General features: G+C 37.6%; 1 long non-coding RNA gene across 1 annotated transcript in view; it reads right to left on the minus strand.

Moving 5' to 3' along the window:
* Window positions 1-20,414, minus strand: part of LOC134379954 (uncharacterized) — a 159,654-nt gene continuing 139,240 nt past the window's right edge. Inside the window, exons 6-7 of the long non-coding RNA XR_010023847.1 lie at window positions 3,940-4,098; window positions 1-772 (exon numbers count right to left, since the gene is read on the minus strand). This is a non-coding gene — a long non-coding RNA (uncharacterized LOC134379954). The remainder of the gene's footprint in view (window positions 773-3,939; window positions 4,099-20,414) is intronic.

Genomic DNA, 20,414 nt, shown 5'->3' on the forward strand with positions numbered 1-20,414 from the left:
CACAGGGCTGTGCCAGGTCAGGCGCTCACTCTCTGCCTCTGGTTTGCCGCCTTCCCTGTTCTCAGCTGCTGCCGCCTCGGGCTGTTCAGTTGTGGCGCGGCTCGGGCGCTCCCAGGAATCTTCTTTAATGCCAGCCTGAAACCTTGAATCCTGAATAGGGCAGCTGGCCGCCTTCAGCGCGGCCCCGGCCTCCGGGATCCTGTCTGCATCCACAGCAGCCCTGGCTCCGTGTTCCCTGTTTCGAGACTCGCTTTTGCAGCTAAGAAACAGTTCTTTTCCTGCTCCACACTTCAAAGCTGTTGCCTGTAAGTGAGGCAGCCTCTCCTGCCGGGGGCAAAGTGGCGGTCACCCCCCACGACCGGCCAGCAGCAGCGGTCCTCCCTTTTTAGTTTCTTTTTAAAGATCAACTGAAGCCTATGAGGGATGAGTAGCCTTTCAGAGATGACATAGGTAGTAAGTAGTAGAACAGGAATTCACACCCAGGCCCCTTCTGAGAGAGCTGGACCACCTGTGTTCTTCCTTTCCCATAAGCTTCCTGTTCCCAGATGCCTGTTACACAAGCCCCAGACACCAGGAGAAACTTCCTCTGACCTGTCCCCAGAGCAAGCTACTGAAGAGAGAGACTGGGGTGGGGACTGGAGGGGCCCTGGAGGTGTCATTGGGGGAGAAGGACTTGAAAGGTCTGTCACGGGGACTCCCTACCCTCCCAGATGGTCAGCGGCATGGGCTGCTGCTCTTATTGCTAAAGTCAACCCCCAGACAGGCCATGGAGCTGAAAAAAAAAAAACAAAAAAACGAACCAAGATCAATTAGAGACTTCTGGTTTCCAATACGGAGTGTAAGGAGCTTGGAAGTCATGACTTCCATTCTCAAAACAAGAAAAAAGCTGAACAAACTGAAAATAAATAACTCTTCTTAGATTCATCAGAGAATTGAGGTCACAAGTCAAACTGCTGCCCTCAGAATTGGAGAGACAGACAGGTACAAAGAATTACAGCTTACCTGAAGGCAAGCTCAGGAGCAGACACTGACTGCTGGAGTCAGTACTGGGGTAGAAAAACCTAAACTGTAACTGATGAAGTGCTAGAGGCTCAGCGTGGATGACCTTCAGACTTACAAACTCCAGGGAGGTTCAGTCTCAGGGACCCCCACTTTCATGGGTTTTACCTCCAATAGCCCTATCAGATTCTCAGGGTATAGATCAGAGGAAAATCCTCTTCTGATTCTGGCAGGAGGAGGAGAAATACAACCAGAGCATCAGTTCTACTTTACAAGAGCCTGCTCCCATGAAAAACTGTTTTACCAGAGCTTAATCTATTGGGTTATTATCAGAGCCTAATTGGCTTGGGGGAGAAGAAATGACAAACTCCAGCCTCCTCTTGACTTCCCTGTCCCATTGAGGGTGAGTTTGGGGGATACCGAAAAGCACACAGGATGGTCGCAGCCTAGGGGTACAGGCTCACTCTATGACTGACACCAAGTCATAGGACTACAGAATCTTCCCCTTCCACATGTACACCTCACCACCACATCAGTAGGGCTCTTGTATGATAACAGGGGAGTGCAACAGAAGGAACTGCATGTCTCAGCCTTTTTTTAATAAGGAGTCTCTAGAAAAACTCAATGGCAACAGTGGAGACCAAAACAACACCACCAGAGGAAATTTGGCCTCTGACACCCACAGCAATGCCAAACAGTAAGCACAGCCTAACTACTAGCCAGATAAATATTAAATCTCACACTAAAGACTTATTATCCTCTGTCCCTATTACCCAAATTATCATGTCTGGCTTTCAACTAAAATTACAAAGCAGGGGCTGGCCCCGTGGCTCACTCAGGAGAGTGCGGTGCTGGTAGTGTTGAGGCTGCGGGTTCACATCCTATATAAGGATGGCCAATTCACTCACTGGCTGAGTGTGGTGCGGACGACACTGTGCCAAGGGCTGCAATCCCCTTACCTGTCCAAAAAAAAAAAAAAATTACAAGGCAGACAAAACAAACAAACAAACAACAACAACAACAAAAAAACAGTTTGAAAATACAGAGCAAGCTTCAGAACCAGATTTAGGTATGGCAGAAATTTTGGAATATTCAAACCAGGAATCTAAAATAACCTATTATTAATGTGCTAAGCGCTCTTATGAAAAAAATGGACACCATGCAAGAACAGATCTTCATGCTACCCCTTAGTAGTCATGCCCAGCTTCTCACCTATGCCATCTGATCCTGCAACCAATTAATCTGTTTTCAATTGCTACAATTTTGTCATTTTGAGAATGCTATGTAAATGAAACAATAAATATGTGACCTTTTGAGATCAGCTTTTTTCATTTAGTGTGATGCCCTTGAAAGCCCTCCAAGTTGTTGCTATATCAATAGTTTTTGCTCATTGATTGTTACTTTTTACTGCTGAAGCGTATCCTGTTATGAGTGTACCACAATCTGGTTAATCATTCACCTATTGGGGGGAATTTTGGTTGTTCCCAGTTTTGACTGTGGTAAATAAAGCTGCTATGAACAATCATACACAGATTTTTGTGTGAGCCCAAATCTTCATTTTTCGGGGATAAATACCCAGGAATGCAATTGCTGGGTCATGTGATAAGTGTATATTTAGTTTATTTAAGAAAGAGCCAAATAGTTTTCCAGAGTGGTATCTCATTTTACAATCCCGTCAGCAATATATGAGAAATCTAGTGTCTTGGCATCCTCATCAGCATTTGGCAGTGTCACTAATTTTTATTTTAACTGTTCTAATTGGCATGTAGTAACTGTCATTGTGTTCTTAATTTGTTTTTCATTAATGGCTCGTGATGTCGAACATCTTTTCATGGCTTATTTGCCAAACATATGTCCTCTTTGGTAGAATGTCTCTTGATGACTTCTGCCCATTTACTAGTTGGATTGTAATATATATATTATACACTGCCCATGCCAAAGGACCTCTTGCTTCCAAAAGGGCTCCGGTGTTTCAACTTTTGGCTTTTGAATTCCATGGAGGGAAGATTTTTGGTTTCTACAGTGCTCAAGGTCATCTGGAGAGTTAGTCCCTTCTCTCTACGTATGCTCATCTTACATCCTGCAAGACAACTCATGAAACAATTTGAGATAGGGAAAATAAACTACTTTCAACTAGTTTTAGGAAGTTCAATTATATTTCCAAAGACCCTGTTCAAAGAATAAAAAGAAGCTACAAGCTCAGAGAAAATATTTGCAAGCCACCTAACTCACAAAGTCTTGTATCTAGAATATATAAAGAACTCTGTCTTCTACCCCCAATATATAAAGAACTCTCAAAACTCAACAGTGAAAAAAGAAACAATTTGAGCTGGCTCAAATTTTTATAAAATATATACATATATATACAATACATAAAATACACACACACACACACACACACACACACACATATGGTTTTTGTTTTTGTTTTTGCTGGCAGGTACAGGGGTAGAAACCTGGACCTTGGTCTTCCCAACACCACACTCTAACCAACTGAACTAACCAGCCAGCTCAAATTGCTTCTATTTGCTTCAGATTGCCTTGAATGCAGATGGGAGGGGAGCTGTGTTAAGGACAAGGGTAGGTGTGTGTCCAGTGCAGACTCATCACCAGACTAGCTAACATTTATGACAAGAACTCACAGCACGCCAATCACTGCTCCAAGCACTTTACACAAATTCACTCTAATCTTCACAACCCTGGAGAGCTAGCCTATTACCCCCCATTCTACAGAAGAGGGAGCTGAGCCTCAGAGAGGTTAAGCTGCTTGCCCAAGGTCACAAGGTCATAGTGCCTAACTGGGGCCTCTGGGATTTGACAGTCTGGATCCAGAGCCTGTACTAGTCGCTTGACCCAGCTGCCCCTGGAAGAACCTCCCAGGCCTTGGAGAGGTGCTGAGTGCAGAGAAGGCACTTCATACAGGAGCGACACCTTGGTTACCTGCTCTGGAGAGGAAGCTCCACCAACACTGAGAAGTCCCCATGAGGAGGGTCACCCCTCCAGGCATGTTCCACTTTCCACTCTCAGCATGGGCAGCAGTCTCCACTCTGGGAGGACACGCCATCTCTTGCTGCTGCTTCCTGTGTTTCTGGGGTGTTCCTAGAGAAAAAGCCCCGGGCTTTCTTAAATATTCCAATTCTAATCTCGGGACACCACCGACATATGTGTTCCTCAAAGGATGGGTGACTGAAGAATTGGCCTGCGGGAAGGACCTGGACCTCTGAGCCCCAAGCTGACATTCCCTTAGTGTTACCTGTTATTTGTAGCTTCAGGAGGTGAGTCTGGGAAAGGGGCAGAGCATGAAGGACTCGTGTTGTGGGTGGGGGATTTCATGATCCCTGACTTGCTCCCTGGACCTCTTCCTGCAGAGTCTGAGCCTGCCTCAGTCTCCATTCCTGACCCTGGCTTCCGCCTGCTCTTTTCTTAGTGTCCCACTGACCCCCATTCTGCTGTCCTGGTCTCTGCATGCTGAGCTTCCTCCCTCTGACTCTGTGACCACAGCCTCTTCCCTTTGACCTCAGGCTCCTCCAGCAGACATCAGAATGGCCTCCTTTGTAGAGGCAGCTCCTCAGTGGTCACACTGTCACCTCTGGGTGTCTTCAGACCCACTACTGTGTCATACAGGGCCCTGGGACCCACACTCCAGTGTGGACTGAGATGGGTACAGATCCTTCTTCCCTTCAATCTCTGCTAAGCAGAACATTCAGGGACTTCTAAGGGCCTGGCCAGAGGGGCTACTCAGTACCATGCTGAGGGCTTCTTCTGTCCAAGGAGAGAAGGAAGATGCAGGGGATGCTCCATTACATACACCCCCCAAAACATATTGGCCCCAGAACACCCAGCTCAGTCCACCTCAGCCATTCTGGAGAACAAGTGGAGAAAGAGAAGTAGTTCGGTTTTGATGACAAGATCAATCTCTTGGACACATAACTAAACATAGAAAAGGAATTGAAATAAAAGTCTACATTAGTCTATCCACTGTATACCATCAACATTACCAAATAATCTTCTGTAGCAGGTATGTCATTATTTCACACACTCCGTGATCACTAACACTGTGGCGTGGTCAGATATACTTGCCAGGGGGAAGCCAGATGTCACTAAAGGACTGTGTGAATCAGTGGAAATCTTGCAACTTGCTCTCAGAGATATGGCCATCAAATGAGATATTTCATTGGATCATGATACTGTCAACGTGTATCAATACACAAAGGGGCGGTGGAAAAATTCAGTAAATTACAAACGTGTAAAAAAGTAACACCTGATGATCTCTGGAGTTACATCTCATCATCTTATCTTCAATGTCATCCTACTGCTTTCATAGGCTATCATACCTGTGTTCTTTCAGGGTAACATTCTTCATCTTAATTAGTAAATGAATCCTTTTGCAGTGGTTAAGATTTGCTTATTATAACACACGGTATTCAAATTATAAGCAAACTTTAAAGTGCTTTTAGAAATGTCTTCTTCATTTTATATTATTTCTCACTGATATTCACTGGTTTTCTGAGGGACGGGGCTGGGGAGGTGAAACAGAATGCTTAGTTCACAGCTTGTATCGGGAACTCCAGGACTGATAAAGCCTGAAATCCTAAGCTAAGGGAATCAACAGGTCCAAGCTGAGACAGTACCTGAGGTACAGAGAATGAACCAAAATTTTATTGGCGAGCCTAACAATTATGAATTTTAACAACATCAAAATATAACAAACTATAGACAGAGTTTGGGAGCAGGAAAGTTAAGCCCATATTAGAGGGCACATTAAAGTCAGCAAAGCATTTCACTCTGTTGGTCTGTTTCGTCCTTCATATATTGAGTTTGACTATAAGATCTATATTTCTTCACTGATTTTTAAAGTCTATAATTATGTCACTAAATTGAAGCTAAAAGCCTCCCTCATGGTTTTTTTTTTCTGGAGAGAGGAAATAAGAGCAGCTGCTCATATCCAGAAGTGGGCCTGGTGCTCACAGCAATGGCACCAATGTCACATAAGGGTATGCTGAGACCATGATAATGTGAGACAAAATGAAGAAAGCTTGTCATGTCTTCTAAGTACAGAGAGAAAACAAAGTCACTGTGCCACCCAAAACATGCCAAACAGTCTACGCACTTGGTTAAAATGAGTGGTATCTACTTTTTTTTTTTAACCAGTAATGACTTTTCCTGGCTATAGTCTGCCCTCGCATGGATAGATAAGGTTTTTGACATACTGAATCACAAGATTGTTTTTGCTTTCAGACAGCATCCAATATAGTGACAACACCCCCCAACCCATGTTTAGACCCTCCCCCATGTCACCCAGTCAAAATGCAAGTTCTGTAATAGGCTTTTTCTAACACTATCCTACAGAGACACCTCATGGTTCCCCATGGCGTGTGTCCTCTTCTCTCACTGCACTGAGCAATAAACCCGACTTGTTCTAGGTTCGGCTTGTTCACAGGTGTGCTCCTGGTGGTCTCTTACAGCACACCATGAATACTGGAATGAACTCTTCTTACCCAGTTGAGTCTGGTACTCAGGATGTACCCCCATGCTCCAGCTCTTGCCCTAAGCTCTGCTTACTCCAGAAAGTCTTCTCTGACTCCCCCAATGAGCTCAGTTCTATTCTCCAGACCCCTTGCACTTCTTCCCTTATGACAGCCACTGCACATGTGGACATGTTTCTCCCAGTAGGCTGAGAGCTCCCTCGGGGCCCTAGTGAGGGGTGAGGTTTGCCCGACCACATCCCAGTACTTACTCTAGTGCCTATTCTAAAGCGTTTCATAAAAACTTAGTGAATGGATACAGGAATCAATGCTTTTGAATCTACCTTACATATAATAAGTCACACCAGTGTAATAACACGTTTTAAATGGCCTTAACTCTTTCAAGTAGCCAATATAACATTTTCAGAAGAATGTGTAAAAATGAAATAGCATTAAAACTTCAACCTTAATTGTGTGCAAAGAATCTTCCAAATTATTAAATCCAAGTCACTTGTTTTATAGGCCACATGTGAATATCCTTGTTGGTTTTGAAATTCTTCAGTGTAAAACTTAAGTGTTTACAGAATACAAATTAAAGTGCAATTTTACTTCAAAATATTCTTTCTATTACAAGACAAATTCATTTTTAGAAAAACCATACCAAAAGAACGTATTTCTTTAAATAACTTAAATCTGCAACTTGCAACACATATTTGTTTTTAATTTAAATTTTTAAATTACTATTAACATATTGATTCTTACAAATCATGATATTTGTTTATGCCCTTTGCCTGACTTATCACTTCCCCACCCCCCTCCCTCCCTCCCTCCCATCTCTAGTATCAGAGGAGAGAACAAACCTAAGGAAACTTCAACATATTGTTGTGGTCTTTTCTTCTTTTCTTCCTTCCTTCCTTTCTTCCTTCTTTTCTTTCTTTTCTTCCTTCCTTTCCTTTCTCTTTTCTTTTTCTTTCCTTCCTTTCTTCTCTTTTTCTTTCTTTCCTTTCTTCCTTCCTTCCTCCTTTTCTCCCCCTCCACTCCCTCCTTCCCTCACTTCCTCCCTTCCTAGCAACCTGTTATGAGTGAGAATATGTGGTATTTCTGTTTCTTTCTCTGGATTATTTCTCTTTACATAATTTTCCCCAGACTCATCCATGTTGTTGCAAATGGCAGAATTTCATTCTATTTTATGGCTGACTAATATTCCATTGTGTATATGTACTACATATTCTTTATCAAGTCATCTATCGCTTAGGATGGTTCCATATTTGGGCTACTGTAAATAGAGCTGCAATAAACATGGGAGTGCAGGTATCCCTTCGACATGATGATTTCCACTACTTTGGATATATACCCAATAGTGGGATTGCTGGATCTTGCGGTAGCTCTATCTGTAGTTGTTTGAGAAACCCATTGTTTTCCATAATGGCTGTGCTGATTTACAGTACCACTTATGGGGTAGAAGAGTTCACCTTTCCCTGCATCCTCACTAGCACTTGTTATTCTTGGTCTTTTTAATAATGGTTAGTCTAACTGGGATGACATATCTCAATGTGCTATTGATTTCCATTTCTCTAATGACTAGAGATGCTGAGCATTTTTCATGTATTTGCTGGATATTTGTGTGTCTTCCTTTGAAAACTATCCATTCATCTCCATTGCCCATTTTTTAATTGGATTATTTGGTTTTTTGCTGTATAGTGGTTAAGTTCTTTGTATGTTCTGGATATTAATCCCTTGTCAGGTGTATAGTTTGCAAATATTTTCTCCCATTCCATAGGTTGCCTTTCTGCTCTGTTGACTGTCTGCTATGGAGAAGCTTTTTAATTTGACATAATCCCATTTATTTTTTTCTTTTGATGCTTGTGCTTTTGGGGTCTTATTCATAAAAGTCTTTGCCCAGTCCTATTACCTGGAATGTTTATCCTATATTTTCCTTTAGTAATTTTCAAGTTTCAGGTCTTATACTTAAGACTTTAATCCATTTTGAGTTGATTTTGGTAGATAGTGAGATGTACAGATCCAGTTTCTCTTCTCTGCATATGGATGTCCAATTTTCCCAGCACCATTCACTGAAGAGACTGTCTTTTCTCCAATGTATGCTCTTGCTGTCTTTATCAAAGATCAGTTGGCTGTAAGTACGTGGGTTGATTTCCAGGTTTTCTATTCTGTTCCATTGATCCAAGTGTCTGTTTTTATGCCATTATCATGACATTTGGTTACAAAAGCTTTGTAATATAATTTGAAGTAAGGTAGTGTTATGTCTCTGGCTTTATTTATTTACTTATCTGCTTAAGATTGCTTTGGCTATTCGGGATCTTTTGTTATTCCGTATGAATGTTTGGATTGCTTTCTCTGTTTCAGCGAAGAATGTCATTGCTATTTTGATGGGGGTTGCATTGAATCTATAGATTGCTTTGGAGAGAATGGACATTTTCACAATGTTAATTCTTCCCTTCTGTAGTGGATTAAATTATGTTCCCCCCAAACTCACTAAAGCTTGAATTGTGTCTCCCAAGTTTTATATATTAGAAACTCGATCCTCACTGTAACTGTTAAGATGGTGGGAAAATCCTATTGTGCTAATTGAAAGGTATATTGAAGAGGTGATTGGATTGTAGGACCATGCCATAGTGGTGTATGGATTAAAAATCTTGGTCAGGGGCATGGTTCTGAGGGCTTTAAAAGAAGAGGAGAGTCTTTCTTTCGCTCCCTCTGCTCTCTCTGCGGCTGCTTCCACCATCTTACAATGTGAGACCCCTGGGTCACTGTCGCCAACACCAGATGGACTTTGGACTTCCTAGCCTCAGAAACCGTAAGCAATAAATTTAGTTTTCTTCATAAATCACCCAGTTCCAGGTATTTTGTTATAAGAAACAGAAATAGGCTAATAAACCATCCAAGAGTATGGTGTGTCTTTCCACCTTTTTGTGTCCTGTTTAATTTCTTTCAGTAGTGTTTTGTTATTCTCTTTGTAGAGATATTTCACCTCCTTGGTTATATTGATTCCTAGGTAGTTTATTTCATTGGCAACTATTGAAAATTGGCTTGCTTTCTTGATTTCATTTTCTGCTAATTTGTTATTGGAGTATAAAAATGCTACTGATTTTGGGGTGTTGATTTTGTATCCTGTGACATTACTGAAATTGCTATTCAGCTGTAACAGTTCTTTGGTAGAGTCTATAGGTTTTTCTATATATAACATCATGTCATCAGCAAACAAGGACAGTTTGACCTCATCCTCTCCAATATTGATGCACTTTATTTCTTTTTCTTGCCTGACTGCTCTAGCTAGTACTTCCAAAACTATGTTAAACAGGAGTGGTGAGAGTGGGCATCCTTGTCTTATTTCTGTTCTTAAGGGAAAAGCAGCTTTTCCCCATTCGGGATGATATTGGTGATTGCTTTGTCATAAATGATTTTTATTGTATTGAGATAATTTCCTTCTATACCTAATTTGCTGAGAGTCTTAATCACAAAGGGATGTTAAATTCCTTTTTTTGCATCAGTTGAGATAATCAAATAGTTTTTGTCCTTGATTTTGTTGATATGATGTGTCACATTTATTGACTTGCATATGTTGAACCAACCTTGCACCCCTGGAATGAATCCCAGTTGATCATATGTATAATTTTTTTTTTTGATGTGTTGCTGTAATCTGATTGCTAGTATTTTGTTGAGGATTTTTGCATCTATGTTCATCAAGGGTATTGGGCTGTAGTTTTCTTTTTTTGTTGTGTCTTTATCTGGTTTTAGTATCAGGGTGATGCTAGTCTCATCAAATGAGTTTGGGAGAATGTTTTCCATTTCAATTTTTTGGAAAAGTTTGAAGAGAAGTGGTATTAACTCTTCTTTAAAGGTTTGCTAAAATTCAACTGTAAAGCCATCTGGTCCCGGACTTTTCTTTGTCAGAAGATTTCTGATTAGCACTTTAATCTAATTCATTGTTATTGGTCTGTACAGGTTCTCTATTTCTTCTTGGTTCAGTCTTGGTAGTTTGTATGTGTCCAGAAATTTATCCATTTCCTCCAGATTTTCAGATTTATTGGTGTACATTATTTATAATAATCTCTAATGATTCTTCATACTTCTGTGGTATCAGTTATAATGTCTTCCTTTTCATTTCTGATTTTTGTTATTTGGATCTTCTCTTTTCTTTGTTTTGTTAACCCAGCTAATGGTTTGTCTATTTTATTTATCTTCTCAAAAAAACCACAATTTTTTTTCATTGATCTTTTGTATCTTTTGGGGGGGTCTCCATTTCATATAGTTCTGCCCTGATCTTGATTATTTCTTTCCATCTACTACTTTTAGGTTTGTATTGTTGTTGTTTTTCTATTTCTTTGAGGGGTAGGGTTAGGTTATTTATTTGAAATATTTCCATTCTTTTGATGTGAGCATTCATTGCAATAAACTTCCCTCTTAGTACTGCTTTGGCAGTATCCCACAGGTTTTGGTATGATGTATCTCTATTTTTGTTAGCTTCAAGAATTTTTTTGATTTCCTGTTTAATTTCTTCTTTTACCCACAGATCATTCAGGAATCTGTTATTCAGTTTCCAGGCTCTTGAGTAGTTTCCAGACTTTTGCTTATTATTGATTTTCAGTTTTAATCCATTGTTTTCTGAAAAGATACTTGGAATGATTTCAATGTTTTCAAATTTGCAAAGACTTCATTTGTAACCTAGTATGTGGTCTATCCTGGAGAATGTTGCAGGTGCTGATGAGAAGAATGTGTATTCTCTAGTTGTTGGAGGAAATATTCTGTAGATGTCTACTAGGTCCAACTGGTCTAAGGTATAGTTTAAATCCTATGTTTCTTTGTTGACTTGTTGCCTGAAAGATTTGTCTAATGGTAAGCAAGGGGTGTTCAGGTCACCCACTCTTACTGTATTTGGGTCTATCTCTTTTTGTAGGTCTAAGAGTGTTTGCTTTACATATCTAGGTGCTCCACTGTTGGATGCATACATATTTATGATTGTTGTGTCCTCTAACTGGATAGATCCCTTTATCATTACATAATGGCCTTCTTTATCTCTTTTTACGTTTTTTGGGTTGAAGTCTATTTTATCCAATATAAGAATAGCTACCCCTGCTCATTTTTGGTTTCCATTTGCATGGTATATCTTTTGCCATCCCTTCACTTTTAGTCTGTGTTTGTCTTTATAGGTGAGGTGGGTCTCTTGAAGACAGCATATAGTTGGGTCTATCTTTTCAATCCAATCAGTCAGCCTGTGTCCTTTGAATGGGGAGTTTAATCCATTTACATTTAGGGTTGTTATTGATAAATATTGCTTTACTCCTGTCAATATACTGCTTTTTGTTTCGATGAGTTCAATCATTTGGCCTTTTCTTCCTCTTTTATTTTTCATCTTCACTGTTAGATTTTTGAGGTGACATTATACAGCTTATTTCTCTTTCTCATTTGCATTTTGGTTTTAATGGTGCATTTTGCTCTTTCTTGTGAATCTGTGATATTGATTATCATTTTTCAGATTCAGGATGCAGTTTTCCTTTTAGTATTTCTTGCAGGGCTGGTTGAGTGATAGTGAACTCTGATAATTTTTGTTTGTCAGGGAAATATACTATTTCTCCATCATTTCTGAAGGATGATCTTGCTGGATATAGGATTCTTGGCTGGCAATTATTTTCTTTTAGTCTTTTGAATATATTATTCCATTTTCTTCTTTCCTGTTAGGTTTCAGTCAAGAAGTGTGCTGTTATAGTCTGATGAGGACTCCATTATAGGTGACTTATTGCTTTTCTCTTGCTGCTTTCAAAATTCCCTCTTTGCCTTTGAGTTTTGCCATTTTGACTATCATGTGTCTTTTTTTTTTTGTCTTTTTCGTGACCAGCACTCAGCCAGTGAGTGCACCGGCCATTCCTATATAGGATCCGAACCCGCGGCGGGAGCATCGCCGCGCTCCCAGTGCCGCACTCTCCCGAGTGCGCCACGGGCTCGGCCCTTTAAGAGGATCTTTGGACTTCCTGAATCTGATGGTCTACATCCCTCCCTATACCTGTGAAGTTTTCTGTTATTACTTCCTCAAATAAGGTTTCAATGCCTTTTCCTTTTTCCTCCCCTTTTGGAATATCCATGATTGATTTTTGTGCACTTGATGTTGTCTACTAGCTCTCTTAAATTTTCTTCATTTTTTAAGATTCTTTTTTTCTTTTTCTTGTCTGCCTCGGTTATTTCAAAAAGACCATCTTCAAGTTCTGATATTCTTTCTTCTGCTTGCACTAACCTGCTGCAAAAGCTTTCTGTTCTGTTTTTATTTCATTGAGAATTCTTCATCTCTAGGAGTTCTGTTACATTCTTTTGTAAGTTATTAATCTCTTTGTAAATTTCCTCCTTCATGTCCTGGATACTTTTTCTTGTTTCATTGTGTTCTCTAATTGATCTCTTATTTCTTGGAGTTTTCTTAAATTCAGTGCTCAGTATTCCTCTTCAGACATCTCAAGGCTTTTTTGCTCTATGGGGTTGGTACTTGAAAAATACCATATTGCTTTGGTGGTGTCATATCTTCTTGTCATTTGTAGTTCCATTATTTTTACTCTGATGTTTGGCCATCTGGTAGAACACTTATTTCTTGTATCACTTTGAAGTAGGCTATGAGGGGGAAGAACTCATACTCTGTAGTTTCTGCTGGTGACTCTTCTTTTATCAATACAGTTAAGTGTGCAGTTGGCTGCCTTAGCTCCTGTTTGGTCAGTGTGTGGGTCCTGCATGTGTTCAACTGTGTGGCCCATGTGGTGGTTCAGTGGGGCCTTCATGCCCCTCCAGTGCTTCGGTGTGGGTGGGGCCTGTGGCTGCATCACTCCCTGGGTGCGGCTCAGGTCCTGCACATTCTCACCTGTGTGGCCCATGCGGTCAGCTACATCTATTGTAAACCTATCCTTCTAAAAACAAGGAGCAACTATCTCTTCTTTAATATGCTAAAAAGTCTGTAAAACCAGTTGCTTATTAACAATCATATGTAAGAGAGTAGTGATAAATAGTTCTCCATGCATTCTTTCCTCTTTAAAAGTTATTTTTGAATTATTGAAAATAATTGAAAATGTTTCAAAACACTTCTTGTTTAGAAGATGTTTAAAAGAGAAGGCAGAAAAATATGACTGCATGCTTCCTGCCTAACAACTTAACTTCAGCTACAAATAAACACATAAAGATAGATGTTTAGCTCAGTTGGTTAGAGCACCCTTGTAATACAAAGGTCATGGGTTTAGATCCCTGTACTGGCCACCTGGAAAAAAACCCAAAAAACTAAAAACTAAAAACAAATACACATACACACACAGACATATGTACATGCGTGTGTGTGTACATATGTGTGATTATGTATTTTGACATACTTAGATTTGTATTACCTGTTTCATTTTTTTTTCCTGGGAAATACTGTTTCATTATTCTACAAAACATGGCACTTCATAACTAATCAGTAGATTTGCAGCCCAGCTATCTGTTCTACTTCTCTGTAGCAGTTACAGCCAGGTCTGCCTGTCCTTGGGTTTGGGGAATTCTCTAGCTGTTCCTCTCCACTGGCAGCATCTCCAGCTCACTGTGATGTCCCTGGTTTCGCCCCTAATTCTCCAGAACTTTCATGAGCATGAAGAGAGATTTCCCCTCAGGAAAACACTGGATAGCTTTGCTGCTGATCAACTATGGGCTTATAATGAATGATCAATCCATGTGATTTGTCTGTAAACCTGAAAGGGCACATTGAATACTGTTCTTTTTTCTCAGAATAAGTGAAGGTATACTTTATTATTGAAAACAAAAATTCACTAAAAGATACTTATGAATAAATAGGAATCAAGAACATTTTGTCTAGCCTTAGATCCCAAAGATTTTTTCCTAAAAAATTTTTTTGAAAAGGTTTATATACTATTACATTTTATATTTAACTACGATCCATTCAGTTAATTAGCATGTAAGGTGTGAGGTTTAGGTTGAGATTTGTTAGCCTGCAAATGTCCATTTTCTCCAAACCATTTGTTGAAAAGGCTATCCTTCCTCCTTCGCTCGTTTTTGTATCTCTGACAAAAATGAGCTGGACATATTTGCATGGCTCCATTTCTGGGTTCTTTTGTTCTGTTCCACTCATCAACTGGTCATATCTCACTAATATCACTGTTACACCTCCCCCTGTGTAACGGAGACAATAAAAAGAATTATGTGATTACTCAAAGCACTATGTATGCATTGAGAAGCCCAGAAGGACTGTACTTCAGTAATTTCCCCATTAGGAGGAGAAAACTGAATGTCACAGTAGCAATTCAAAGATAACCTCTCCCTTTTATTGTAAAGACAAGGAAGTTGCACAAGAAAATTCAGTAGATTTAATCATTATAAAAAACACAAGGATATGGGCAGAATTATGGCTAAGTACAGAACAAATGGAAACTAGTAACATAAGTGAAATAGACAAAGTGACATTCCATAATGCAATTTGTAAAAAGTTAAGTTGATCCACCAACAAAAGCTTTTTCTTAGCAAACGCTGTCTTTTCTTACAGCAATTTCCTTAGTATTTTTACACAACAATCAACCAACTTTCTTAACATATCAATTGGTAAATTAACCAAGGACATCTGTCCTTGAGCCAGCAATTTTGCTGTGTTACAATTCTTTATCTACAACAGAGACTTTAGCCTGGGGAAAGTTTCCTGTCTTTTGCAAGCTTAACATTTCTATATGTAATTTTTAAAAGTTAGGTTATACCTGAAACTACAGGGCTTTGGAAGCTAGGCCCTGTCAAATACATTTGCTTTATTAATGTTAATACACTCCACATATCACACTAGCAGAGGATAACTAAAGGAGCAGAGGACTTAAACAACATGATAAGTCAACTAGATCTAACAGATGTCTATGAAACCCCTTACCCAATAACAACAACATACACATTTCTCTCCAGTGCATGTGAGACATTTTCTGGGACATACCATAAATTAGGCCACAAATTAAGCCTCAAAAGACTTTAATAAATAGACATCATACAAAGTATCTTCTCTATCTACAATAGAATGAATTAAAAAATCAATAAGAAAAGTAAAACTGCGAAAATCACAAATTTGTGGAAATTAAACAACAGAATCTTAGATAACTAATGGAAAAAAAAGAAGAAATCAGAAGAAAATTTAGAAAATACTTAGAGATGAGTGAAAAAAATAAAACACACGCAAACTTATGGGACATAGTAAAAACAGTTCTAAAGGGAAAATGTAAAGGTATAAACACCTACATTATAAAACAAGAAAGAGATCAAATCAGCAACCCAACTTTACAGTCTTAGAAAATAGAAATAGAAGACGAAAACAAACCCAAAGCTAGTAGAAGAAATAACACAATAATTAAAGCAGAGATGAAGAAAATAGAGAAATTAATAAAATCAAATTGTGGTTCTTTGAAAAGATCAAGAAAATTGACAGCCTTTAGCTAAACACTTAGAAAAAAGAGAAAAGACACAAATTCCTGAAATCAGAAATTAAAATGGGACATTCTACTGATTTTAGAAAATGAAAAGGATTATCAGAACACCATGAACAATTTATGCCAGCTAATTGGATAACCTAAATAAAATGAATAAATTTTTAAAAACACAAAACTTACCAAGGCTAAATATAAAGAAATAGAAAATATGAATAGACTTATAACTCCTAAGTAAACTGAATCACAATTAAAAATATCCCTACAAAAAAATCCTTGGATGTGAAGTCTTAATGGATAAATTCTAGCAAATATTTAAAGAAAAACTAAGTCCAGTCCTTTCTAAAACTTTTCCAAAAGATTAAGGAAGAGGGAACACAGCTATCTCAATTTATGAGGTATTCATGACCCTGATACCAAAGTCAGAGAAAGACACTACAAACAGTAAAGCAAACTACACACCAATATCACTTATGAATATACATGCAAAAATGCTCAGCAAAATATTAATAAACCAAATTCAGCAGTATATTCAAAGGATTGTACACTAAGACCAAGTGGAATTTATTCTTGAAATGCAAGGATGGTTAAAAACACAGTAAAGTCAATGTATAAACCACATTAACAAATTGAAGAACATCATGATCATTTCAGTTGATGTCAAAAAAACATTTGATATAATCCAATACTCTTTCATGATTTAAAAAAGTCAATAAAGTAGAAACAGAAATAAACTACATCAACATGACAAAAGCCTTTTGAGAGAAACCCTGAGAAAACATCATACTCCATGATTAAACACTGAAAGCTTTTCCTGCAGAAAAAATGTTCACATTTGTCACTCACATTTCTGTACAAAGTTACATTAATCAAAATAGTGTGTTACTGGAATAAAGACAGATGTACAGACCAATAGAATATAATAGGAAAAAAAAGCAGAAATAAAACCACATATATACTCAAGTGATTTTTGAATAGGGTTTTAATACCAGTCATTGGAAAATGGACTATCTTTTCAACAAGCAGTGCTGGGGAAACTAGAAATCAACAAGCAAAAAAATAAAGTTGGACCCTTATCGATCGACTCAAAATGGACCACAGATCTGAATGTTAAGACCTAAAACTGTAAAACTCTTAAAAGAAATATAAAATCTCACAAAGTTGAATTTGGCAATGATTTCTTGAATAGGAGAGGAATGGTGGTGATAGGTGCACAGGCAACTTCAAGAAATTGAGAAATTAGACTTCATTAAATTTTTTTTTAATTTGCACATGGAAAGATGATAGAATCAGACTAAAATGGCAAGCCACTGAATGATAGAGAATATCTGCAAATAATATATCTGGTAAAGAATATCCAGAATATGTAGTGAACTCCTAACTCAAGAATGAAAAACCAAGTAACCCCATTTGAAAATGAGCAAAGGACTTCAATGGACATCTGAGTCAGGGAGATATACAAATAATCAAACATATGAAAAGATGCTCAATATCACTAATTATTAGAGAAATGAAAATCAAAACTACAATGAGATATCACTCCACACTTATTTGGATGGTTACATAAAAAAAAAAAAAGTTAAAAAATAAAAACAAAAACAAAAAAGCAAGTGTTGGTGAGAAAGTGGAGAAACTGGAAATCTTGTGTACTGTTGATGAGCAAGCATGTAAAATGGCAAAGCTGCTGTAGAATATAGAATCACCACATGATCCAGCAACTGAACCTCAGGGAATATATTCAAAAAATATGAAAGCACAATATCAGATATGTTTGCACATTCATGTACAAATGTAATGTAGAAGCACTATAAACAATAGCTAAAATGTGGAAGCAACCCAACGATCCATTGACAAACAAATGGATAAGCAAAATGCAGTATATTTTCATAGAATAAAATATTATTCATCCTTAAAAAGGAGGAAAATTCTGCAATATGTTACAACATGAATGATCCTAGAGGACATTATAAAATAAGCAAATTACAAAAAGAGAAACACTGGTTTCATTTAGGTGAGACAGAAAGTAGAATGGTGGCTCCTTGAGATGGGGTAGGGGAGGTGAGAAATTATTTAACAGGTACAGAGACTCAGTTTTACAAGATGAAAAGAGTTATAAAGATGGATGGTGGTGAAGACTGCACAACATTACAAATAAATTTAATAACATTGAATGCATAAAGGTGATTCATTTTGTTACGTATATTTTACAATAATACAAATATTAGAAAGAAAAATATTTTAAACAAAAAACAAAGTTTCTCAGATGAACAAAAATTGAGGGAATTTGTTGACAGTAGCCTTCACTTCTAGATATGTTTAAAGAAATTTTTCAGAAAAAGGCAATTGATATAGGTCAGAAACTTAGGTCAACAGAAAGGAAGAGCATTAGAGAAGGAATAAGAGAAGGTAACAAAACCTTTGTTTCCTGTGCTAAATTAATTTTACACATAAAAATTTCCTCAAAATAATAACAGAATAACAATGTACTTCATGATTATACCTTACATAATGAATGACAGTAACAATTCAACTAACACAAGGGTGAAATTAAGAATACTTCATTATTATAATGTACCTGTACTACCAGTTAATTGCTAGAGTAGCTTTAAAAGTGGACTGATTTACACATTGTGGGAATTCCTGAAGGAGAAGAGAGAGTGAAGTGGTCAGAAGAGATATTTGAAAAAATAATGGCTGAAAACTTCCCAGATTTGATGAAAAACATTAATATAAACATCAAAGAAGCTCAATGAACTCCAGGTAAGATGAACTCAAAGAGACCCACACTGAGACACATAATCAAGAGATCCTCAGTAAGATGATCAGAAGATTTATCCTCAGAAATTTTGGAGGCCGGAAGGCAGTGGGCTAATATATTGAAAGTACTAAACAGAAAAATCTGTCCACCAAGAATCCTATATCTAGCAATACTGTCCTTCAAAGTGAGGGAGAAATTAAGATACTCCCAGATAAATAAAAGGTAAGGAAGTTTGTTGCCAGTAAACTGCCCTTCAAGAAATGCTCTAGAGAGTACAGAAGGGTGAAATGAAAGGATACTAGACAGTCACTTGAAGCTCTATGAATAAAAATCTTCATTAAGAAAATTAATTGGCAATTATAAAAGCTGTATTATTTTAACAGTGGTTTGTAACAAATTTTGCTTTCTGCAAAATTTAAGAAATAAACTCATTAAAAAATGATCAGTCTGAAAGATAATATTATTATAACTTTACTTTGTAATTCCATATTTTGTTTTCTATATAATTTAAGAAACTAATGCATTTTTAAAATTATTCATTTATGTTTTGGGGCACACAATGTACAAAACTGTAATTCTGTGACATTAACAACTGAAAAGGGTGGAGAAGAAGCTGTAAAGGAGCAGAGTTTTTGTATGTTATTGAAGTTAAGCTAGTGCAAATTTGAATTAGAGTGTTATAACTTTAGTATATTAAATGTAATCCCAATGGTAACCACAAAGGAAACACCTATAGAATACATACAAAAGGAAATAAGAATGGAATTTAAATATTTCAGTACAAAAAGTCAACTAAACACAAAAAAAGATAGTAAGACAGGAAATGAGGTGCAGAAAAAGGTGTTAGTATACAGAAAACATCACAAAATGGTAGAAGTAAATCCTTTGTTACCAGTGATTACTTTATATGTAAACAGATTAAACTGTCTATTCAAAGGCAAAACTAGCAGAATTAGTAAAAACATATGATGCATCTATATGCTCTCTACAAGAGACTCACTTTATATTCAAAGAGACAGACAGAACCTTAAAGAATGAAAAAAGACAGTCCATGCAAATAGTAACAAAATAAAGCAGGGGTGGCAATACTAGTATCAGACAAAATAGATTTTAAATCTAAAAAAAGGACTTTATATATTAATAAAAAGATCAATAGAAGAAAAAGATACAATAATTTAAAACATTTATGTACCTAATGACATGCCATCAAAATATATGAAGTAAAAACTGACAGAACTGAAGGGAGAAGAAATTCTACAATAATAGTTGAATACTTCAATACCCCATTCAAAATGAACGGAACACCTAGACTCAGGATACTAAGGAAAGAGAGGACTTAAAAAACTCGATAATTCAACTAGATCTATACAGAAGATAACTAAGGAAATAGAGGACTGAAACAATACAACAAACCAACTATATGATATATAGAACATTCTACCAATAACAACAGCATACACATTTTGCTCAAGTTCACATAGCATATCTTCTAAGATGGACCACAAGTTAGGACATAAATTATGTCTCAATAGACTTAAAAGGATAGAGATCCTACAAAGTGTCATCTCCAACCATAAAAAATTGACTTTAGAAATCAGTAAGAGAAATAGAAGTGGAAAATCCACAAATCTGTGGAAGTTAAACAACACCATGTTAAGCAACCAACAGATCAAAGAAGAAATCAGAAGGAAATTAGAAAATACTTAGATATGAATGAAAATGAAATTACATCATGCCCAAACTTATGGGACACAGCAAAAG

Source organism: Cynocephalus volans, chromosome 6 (assembly GCF_027409185.1).
Source record: "Cynocephalus volans isolate mCynVol1 chromosome 6, mCynVol1.pri, whole genome shotgun sequence".
NCBI lineage: Eukaryota > Metazoa > Chordata > Mammalia > Dermoptera > Cynocephalidae > Cynocephalus > Cynocephalus volans.